This window comes from Hirundo rustica, chromosome 6 (assembly GCF_015227805.2).
Source record: "Hirundo rustica isolate bHirRus1 chromosome 6, bHirRus1.pri.v3, whole genome shotgun sequence".
Lineage (NCBI taxonomy): Eukaryota > Metazoa > Chordata > Aves > Passeriformes > Hirundinidae > Hirundo > Hirundo rustica.
In genome coordinates, this window is record NC_053455.1 from 30087243 (window position 1) to 30096973 (window position 9731).

Here is a 9731-nt window from a genome sequence, read left to right on the forward strand (position 1 = left end):
CTAGAAAATACCATACAGAAATTTCTTGAACATTTCCTACCTCCTTTTTAAGAGTCTTGTTATATCCAGAAGGGGTTCTGGCACCAGATGTATTGTAAAGGTCTGAACAAAAACGTAAGTGACAAAACCAAGGCTCAAACTAAGACCAGAAAAGATAAGGAATTAAGATTAGAGTTTTATTCCAATTTCATCAGAGATTCTCTGACTTCTCGAGGAAGAGAGGAGAGCCTGTTTGGTCAGGTCACAGCTGGGATGGTCTCCTGTGAACTGCTGTACCAAGCAAAAAGCTCCTGCACTCCTCAGGGCATTTCCACTTCCTTACTTCTGCATGGTGCTTGTGCACACTTTGTACAAGGTAGTTATCAAGTACTTATGGGCTGAATTTGTACCTTTCTCCTCAGGGCAGGGGTTATCTCCTTATCTTTACCTTTGGGCAAAATGTCTCCGTGGACGGGCAAAGAAGGATACATAACAAGCTGTAGTCACCATTTCTTTCCATTATGATGGGAAGGCGCGTCACCGTTTCAAAAAAGCGGGTGTGATCAACTTGCAACGTTTTCTTCTGGCCTTGATGGCTCTCAAGGCCAGCACAGCGCCGCATGAGAGCTACAGCAAACAGCATTACTGGTAAACAAGGAGGCTCTTTCCCGGGCCAGCTCAGCTCGTCTCCATCCAGATTCCCAGATCTGGAGCGTCCAGGAGACACCCGAACACGGTGGCAGGTTGAGACCTGCCCATGTGGCGGTCCTTTGGCTGTGCGGGGCAGCGGTGGCCACGGGCAGCCGAGGGAGTGAGCTGTGCACCTGCCCACCTTGGGGAGCAAAGAGATTTCTGCTCACATCCCAGGCACACGTCTTCTCTTGCCCGCTCCCACACGCCAAACTGCACGCAGATACTAAAGCAACTGCTAAGAGACAGCTAGTTAGAGATGCACTGATTTATGTCACGCCTAACGCTGGCAGAAGCGAACTTGGAGGTGGAGGCAAGGACGTTTCAGTGGCAGCATTTCAAGAGCGGATTTGAAAATCAGGGCTTAATGTTTCTGTAAATTAAAACAACCTAATTAGTCAACAGGCTGTGAGAGTTTTCCCGCTAGGAAAGGACTGTAAATGCAAAGCCCTGCTCCAGGGCCTGAGTTAGGCATCTGGTAACACAACGAATCTCCCCTTACAGAGTGTCAGTGGGTTAAAATACCGAGGAGTGCCTGCAGATAAAGCTGGTAAACTCCACTCCAAGCTACCTCTCGCTACAGATCCCAGGGGAGTTCACTGAACAGACCTTCTGCCACTGTCCTTGCCAGAAAGGAAAATTAATTGTTAACGGTAAGACTACAGAAACATTTTCTGTTTCACACTCACCCACCTTCATAGTCCTTCATGCCCCCCATTAGAGATTCACTTGCCTTGTAAAGGATATCAGAGAACAGAGCTCAGGTTATGTTTGTATTTTGAATTTACCATTAATATTTTTGTAATTTCAAGTTCCATAGTGTCTAGAAGTCACTTATGCAGCATGTTTAGAAACACAGAGCATAGAGCAGCAAGAGGCACCCAATTTCCAGCCTATGTCAATGGAAAGTATTAATTTATTTAATTTTTTTCTTACAGCAAATATTGCTGTAAGTTTTTGACTCCCAAGCATTTTGAGAGGAAAGGAATGGATGCACATAACATAGGTCTGAGATCCACCCTCAAGGCCATGTAATCACCCTAGAGGCCATGTAATCACAAAAACCAGAGCCAGCCTTGGAGCTTGAATGCTCCCTGAACTGAAGAACCACCCCACAGAAAGCCTGTGACTGCCTGTTCCACATAACTGCATTTCCAAATATTTTCTGTCGCCAAGCGGTCACTCCCATTTTGGCACGTGAAGTAAACTGACCGACCCAGAGCTGCGTGAGTAGGGGGCAGCTGGGCATACGAGTATGTGACTTGCTAAAATAAGACATAAGCCCTTGAAAACAGCTTAATATAATCTTACAGGAGGCTGGTCAAGCCTTCTAATGAGAAACTCTTATTTTCCCTTGTGTCTGGCTAGGATTGTGTTATTACTAATAATGAAAAAAGGATTTTCTTCCTTCATTGATTTCTACTTGTGCTTAGCATCCAAACAGATGAGATTTCAGGCAGCAGCACTGTTTCCCCAGCCTACATTTGCTGCTTCTTCTTCAGGAAAGTACATGAGGATGATCGGGGGAGAGAAAGTGCTTTTCTCTCCAGTGGCGTGTGAGGGATAAAGAGAGAAACAATTTAGAAACAAAACTATCTCCAGCTGGAAAGCAAAGGTTAGTCCTGAGAAAAGACAAAGTGAAGAGAAATTGCTAAATTGCTGAAAATAATGAAAAACACCTGTGATATAGCTCCCCAAGGAGGGTAATTAAGTGAGAAAGACTGGTGCTTATTGGAACTTACGGACTCTCAGCAAAATTTAAAGTATTATATCTCACATGACTTATTTGCTTGCTATTTTAGGAAAACATATTTTTCCTTTGTTATACTGATTAGATGACAAGATTGATTGACTTCCTATGTTACTTTGAGTGACTCACATATACACTCCTATATAGGTAATCACTAGATTATTTACACCTTCTGCACATCATTGCCTAAAAACCTCATTCTTGTGGTCATCTGTTTGTTCAACCTGCCACAGGAGTAGAGTTATGAGCTCATAAATGGCTTATTTTCTTGTGCAAATACAAATATGCAATCGTTATAACACTTCTCTTTTTTTTTCTTTTACTTTAGGCCTCTTACTTGAAGTTTCTCCCATCTAAACTGGTCGTATTTACCTATCTCACAGGCTGTTCAAATAACTTTGAGCATATGCAGGGTTCTTTGCAAACACAGAAAATGACAATCGCAACCCTGGGGAGTGTAATATAGAAAGAATTAAAACACATAACAGAGAAGAGAAAAAGGACAATGTGCAAGTACACAGAGCAATCATACTGCTAATGCATAACTTACTGGCTTGTTCTGTAATGTTTGCAACATTTATTTGGCAACACTTTTTTTCACTTCACTGTACTGCTTTATTAGCTGATGCTTCCCTTGCTTCTTGTAATCATGGCAATGTACCTAATACATATGGTACATGATGAGTGAGATGAGGGACTGGCTGATATCATGGTTACAGGTGGATGAACATCAAGCTGCACAAATAGATACTGTCCCAATCTGAGACACAGATTTTGCATGTGACATTAATTTAGGCCACTCAGACTTTCCAGAGATGGTCAGTAGTTCATTATTTTCCAGGTGCCTGAATTGAGGCTTTGAGATTACAGGAATTACTGAAGAACTAAAGGCAAAGCAAGCTGGAATTAGGGCATGCAAAGTGCTGTGTGTCACCAAATGCTGTGGAATATGCAGTTCCACTCTAATATTGGACACTGGAGTGCCTTCAGCTTCTGCTCTCCATTGTTCAGCTCTACATTCATGAAACACAGGTAGTGCCCTCCCATCTCCAAGGGGAAGAAGGAAAAGAGATGAGTTAGTATTTGTGAGGCACACAGTTACTATAGCAATAAGCAGCACAGAAAAACTCATGAGGAAAGTAATTGCCTTCCATGCAGATAGTATGCAGTCAGTAAGGCATGGAGACACACTCTGAACAATGAAGGAAAAAAATACTGAGCAGCTGCTCCTTAAATGAGCATCATCCATCTTGTGCACTGGGTGCAGCAAGGCCTTGTGGAGTCCTGTGTGACCACAGAATTGACAGTGGCCCTTTAACACACACAGGCATTTTTAACCCTGCTATTTCCAACTGTTGAAGGCCTGACTATGAAATCATGCTGGTGAGGCCAGAGAGAGTGCAGTACATAATTATTCATATTATAAAAGTAGAAATTCCCAGCCTCAGGCTGTTACACATCATCTGTGACACTTGGGTCTCCCTACACAGACCTCTGTTACTTAGACCAAGGAAATAACTGACTGTGATGGTAATGCCTCACCCTTGTGATGTGGAGCAATGGAAAGGTGATTGCTTACAGAAAGAGATTCTCTACCCATTTTTTTCCCTCTGTCCCTTCTTTCCAAATAGTCTGTACATTTTCTCCTCTCCCTCTCCTTACCCAAGTTTCTCTCTGAATTCAAGTGTGTTTCTGTTGTCAGCTTCACCCATGTTTTGGCTAATGCCCAGTTTCCCATCTAGGGAAGCTTGTACAATTTTGTCAGTCATCCCAGTTTCTAAGCCAGTCTTTCTAGCCAGTTTCTTAGTTGCCTCTCCTAAGCCATGGGAACGCTGCCCCTTGACTTCTTGTAAGCTCTGTCTTCATTGCTCTTAATACTTACTCCTTGCCAAGTCAGATTCAGATTCCTCTTCCCCATCTCCTCTGATTTAGTTTTCATGACCATCCATTTGTTTTTATTTTCAGAAGATGGAGATTCTCCTAAGTCAATTGTAGCAATACTAGCTAACAAAAATACTTGGTACTGTGAGATGAATTATAAGCCACAGGTAGTGGTAGCACTGCAGACTTTGACAAATATATTTCTACATGCTAAAAATACACAAATAAATACTGAGATCAACTCCTGTTACAGAGTACTGTTGTAAGTGCTCCATTATGGCAGTTCTCTGTGATTTTTTGTTAGGATGCTTTGCATGTTCTAAGTGTGATGAAAATTGCTGCAGGCACTCAGGTAATTAGCTCTGCATGGCTTTTCTTAAAGACAGATTCAAGTAAAAAAAGAACACTTTACTAGAAACTGCAAACTACATTGCTACATTTGGGTTTACGGTGCTTCCTAACACCCCTTGACTTGTGTCTCCTAAGACCAGTCCGGCAGTGATGGGAAAGGGAGAAAAGTGTCCTTGTGACCCAGTTGTTCCTTCCGTCTTCAGGACAAAACTGTAAGAAGGTGAGGGTGCCAGAAAAGGTCACTCTCTTACTGCCAGTAAGGGATGCTTGGCAAAGGGCAAGCACAAGGCGATTCTTCCCACAATACTCTCTAGCAAGCCGCAGCTTAAGGACTCCTTCAACTTTGCTGTACTCATATCCACTAAACCACTCTTGACAGAGCTTTCTGCCACAAAGATAGCCAAGAAATTGGATTTTGTTTGTTTGTTTGTTTTCCGTATATTATTTTTCTTTTTTTAAATCCAGATTTTTTTTACCATCCAGGGCATACAGAACTCACAGCCGCAGAGTAATGTGCTATGGTAGAAAGCACTGCTTTCTGTACTTTTTGAACACGTGGATTTGCTGGGCTTGATGCACCAATGTGCATGTTAAATGAATACAAAACTGTAAACACTCAAGAACATAAGGGGAAGAGAGATGCAGGGACTGTAAACTGACCTGAAGAACAATGAGAATGGCCACCATAATGACTGAGTAGTTCATTACAGAAATATAACAGAGAAAGAAGAGTGCTTTTGAGTATAGAAACAATTTTCTGTGAATGCTTCCAGCTTTATTTGCATCCAGCACATTTAATCTGATGCTCTAGTCGGGGTGTTAGAGAAGCAGCCTCCAGAGTTTCATGTAACCATTCCAGCTGCCAAATTAATTTTTGCAGTTTACAGCTAACAATCCGTCATATACTACTCAGTGTTTAACTTCTTTTGTTTAGATCATTTGGATAATTAAAGTACCACAAATTCCACGGTGTCAGCGGGTCTCAAACAGACCTCCTGCTGGCTTTGCAATCTCTTTCAGAGATCAAAAATTAAAATAATGAATAATACTAGAAAAAAGAGTCCAAGTAACTCATATTTTATGTTTCATGCTTTCCTAATGACAAGGTCATATAGTCAGCAGTGTGATCAATGCAAATACAATACGCCTTTGGAAAAAGGCCAAAGTCCGCCTGTGGAAAGGGCAATCAAGGGAACTCTTTCGTAATAATTCAGTTCATGGGTAGATAGCAGAGATCCCAAAGCTCTTTACCAAAAGGAACAAACGACAAGTGCCTCAAGTCGCCAAGTAAAAAAACAAGTCTATGTCAAGTCCCACGTGGGCATGATGTCCTATCCTTTGAATGTACATCTCTCTCTCATGCATACTACATTTGTGTCAGCATCATTTTGTACGGCTCAGAAAGCCTATCCTCAGCAAATATCTGGAGCTAACAACTGTTCTGCATTTAGTTGACATGCACATGGCCGTGCTATGCCTGGCCAATCACTGCTATCTCTCCTAAGATGCAGGCAAAAAAAAAACCAAACAAACCCCACAGATGTTAAACTGTCTCAGCTTGCCTAACCATTTAAAGTAATTAATTCTGCAGACTATTTCTGACTATGTCTACAAAAACAAAATAATTTCTTTCTATTGCTTGTTCTTTGCTTATTGTATATATTGTATCTTTCCAAATCATTGCCGGGGCACAAATTCTGTGTCACACAACACTCTGAGCAAGCAAACTCCCTGATTTACTTAGTATCTTCTGTGGCTTTTCATGATTATGAGTAAAAGGCTTCTTTTTGATTTTCCATGTGAAGAAAATTTTGGAAGTAGGTAAGATTCACTTATTCAAAATGCACATAGAGCAAACACACTTGATGACAAAAGTAATGCTAGGGATGGATAAAACAAGGCTGTAATGAAAAATAAAAAGCTAGAGAAAAGTCTAACAGAACTCTGAAAAGCCTCTGGAAGAACACTAGGAGTTTATGATCATTTATAAGACTGAACAAAGAAACATTAGAATAGATTGTGTGGTTTATAATTCTTGGATCAGTATTAATAGAAATACACCAGCTCAGTACTTGGCTCTTTCTTCTGTCCTAAAGGCACACGGGAACCACAAAGAACAGGAGGAAGCCAAAGCACTGCCCCCACGCTCCAGCAGGACAGAGCTCAAGTTTAATATGCTCTTGTGACCTTAGAACAGGGATTCAATACAAAAGTGTGGTAGGGTTTGTGAGTAAATGTAACTGCCCATGTAGACAATATTTGTAATCACATCTGCACAGTCCTGGCTCTATTACTGTCCACAGGCCACTAGAGTGCAATTACACATTCACATGCTACAGCAGTCGATACGCTTGCTCCCTAAGGACAGCCTCCAAAGTCCAACATTTTCACAGCCTTGTTGACCCCAGGGCCAACCAGCTGCGTGCCTGTGCAACCCAGGCTCCCAGGGGCTCCAGGGTGAGCTGATCTCAGCTCCCAGCCTCAGCCACAGCTGTTACCACTGTCCTCACTATAGGGAGCTGGCAGAAAGCAGCTGGGGCAGCATCTCTCCCAAATCTCCTACCATCCAGGGGAAGGACTTTGTTTTTCCTGTTTGTTCGGTCCCCTGCAAAATCAGGTATTAAGATGCCTGGGACCACTTTCTCATCACAATTGCTAGCTGTGGGAATGTTACTCACCAGTCCTTCATCTCCTCTCAGGACTTCAGTGCTAGAGGTTGTCACAAAAAGAGGATCATGTGCTGTTTGCAGTGCCTCACTAGAGCTCCCAGGAGACACTATGCTCTGCTCTTTGTAGTTACTAAGTGATGAAACAGTTATGGGCATCTACAAATAACCACTAATGCTGTTACAGACTTTGGAAATGAAGCTGGGGAACAACGAGTGGTGTTTGCACTGGCATTTTAAGGTGAGTTCTGAAATCACATGGATTTAGTTGCATTGCACTTAAAATCTGCATTCTTTGCCCTTAGAGTCATGAGGACAGACTACACAATGTGAATTCAGAAAACTCATACACAGAAATTAAATGCAGATGATTCCCCTTCCTTTTTAAAGTCTCTCCTTTTTTTTTTTTTTTTTTTTATTTTTTTTTTATTTTTTTTTTTTTTTTATTTTTTAAATGTTTGTATTTGCCTCTGCTGAAACTCATGTTCTCTGGACTATTACCCTAAATGTCAGAAGGCTAAACTGTCCACCTAGTAAGGATGCAAAGGCCAAAACTACTGGCAGGAAGGTAAATCACCGTGACACTAGTAATCTGTGGTCAGGATGCAGTACTCAACTTGAATGGTAAAAGAGAGGATGCAAACCTGCTCTTCCTTTTATAAGTGCTAGGATCTTGGAAGTAATGAAAAAGTGTTTTTAAACATGAAAATCTGAGATTTTAGTTCAATTTAGGTTTGATTCTCCTCACTGTTATATCTGGAAAGCTATCTCCAACATCACTGGTTGCTTTTTCTTGCATTATATGCTCTTTCATATGATTTCTTTTTCATATGGCTGTCTTCCTTCAGCTGCCTGCAAGCTGCAAAGCTGCTGAACCTATTTTTCCCATCCCCATGCACAGTGCAGGCTTGCATGCATCTCATAAAGTGATACTGGGAGCGTGCAGCATTCACTTCGGGCAATTAAAGAAAGAGGACAGGATGAGATGGACCAGTTAGGTCTAAAGGGTATTTACACATGTTTATAAATGTCTAAGGGAATCCCTTTGACCAGCCAACCATCAAGGGGCAGAAAAGCACCAAAACAGCTCTGTGTATGGAAATATGGTACAGTCTTTGAGCACGAAGGTTAAACAGGTAGTGCTGATCCTTCCTGACCAATAGAAAAACAAAGAGCTCAACAAAAAATATCTTTGGTCTAGCAGCTGTATCCATTCCTTTATTAGAAACAGAGATCTCTCAGGAAAGGAAACTAGGAAAAGCTTTGAGACACATGTAACTCTGCAGAATTAAAACAACAACCCCCCTCCCCACCCCATTTTCCTTGCATGGCACAGAAGTCTCCTTCCAGAGGTGAGAGAGGCCAGAGGCATTTCTCACCTTCCAAGACCAGAGAGGTTTCAGGATGTTATTGCACATTCTCACTGTAAATGACTAATGAATATCATGTCCAGTAGTCTCTAGCAGATTGCCATGCAGAGCACAATCCAGTAGGAACTCACTCAATCCATCCATCCATCCATCCATCCACCCATTGTGTAGTGAAAGGCCATTTGAAAACCTGTAAATTCCATACCTGCAGTAGCAAAACACTATACACAACTTACACAGGAATGTAAAGCCTGGTCTGTAATACCAAGTCCATATATATGTGTTGCTCAACCCCAGCTGGCAACTAAACCACACACTGATCACTCCTCCCGATGGGATGGCGGAGAGAATCAGAAGGGTGAAAATGAGAAAACAGATGGGTTGAAATAAAGGCAGTTTAATAGGGAATACAAAAGCTGCGGATGTAAGCAAAGTAAAAGAAGGAATTGTTTCACCACTTCCCATGGGCAGGCAGGCACTCAGCCAACCCCAGGAAAGCAGGGCTCCATCATGTGTAATGGTTTCTTGGGAAGAGAAACGCATCACTTCAGATATAACCCCTGCTTCCTTCTTCCTCCAGCTTTACATGCTGTGCGTGGTGCCATATCCTGTGGGATATGCCTGTGGTCAGTTGGGGTCAGCTCTCCCAGCTGTGTGCCCACCCAGCTTCTCGTGTTTCTGAAGCCACTGGCTGCCAAGGTGGTACAAGAAGCAGAAAAGGCCTTGGCTTTGCGCGAGCACTGCTCAGCAGTGGCCAAAACATCTCTGTATTACCAACAGTTTCCAGGACAAATCCAAAACATGGACCCATACTAGCTACTGTGAAGAAAATTAACTCTACCCCAGCCAAAAGTAGGAGGTTGCAAAGCGAGGAGTGCTGAGATCAGCTCCATAGCAAGGCCTCATAAGTCAAGTGGAGGAGTGAGGAACGTTCTCTCACCTTGAGCCAGCCCTGCTGACCACCACAGAGAGAGAGAGAGACAGGCGAGCAGGGAAACCACGGCACCCTCGCAGCCAAACATCCTCCGCCACGTGACCTCCACA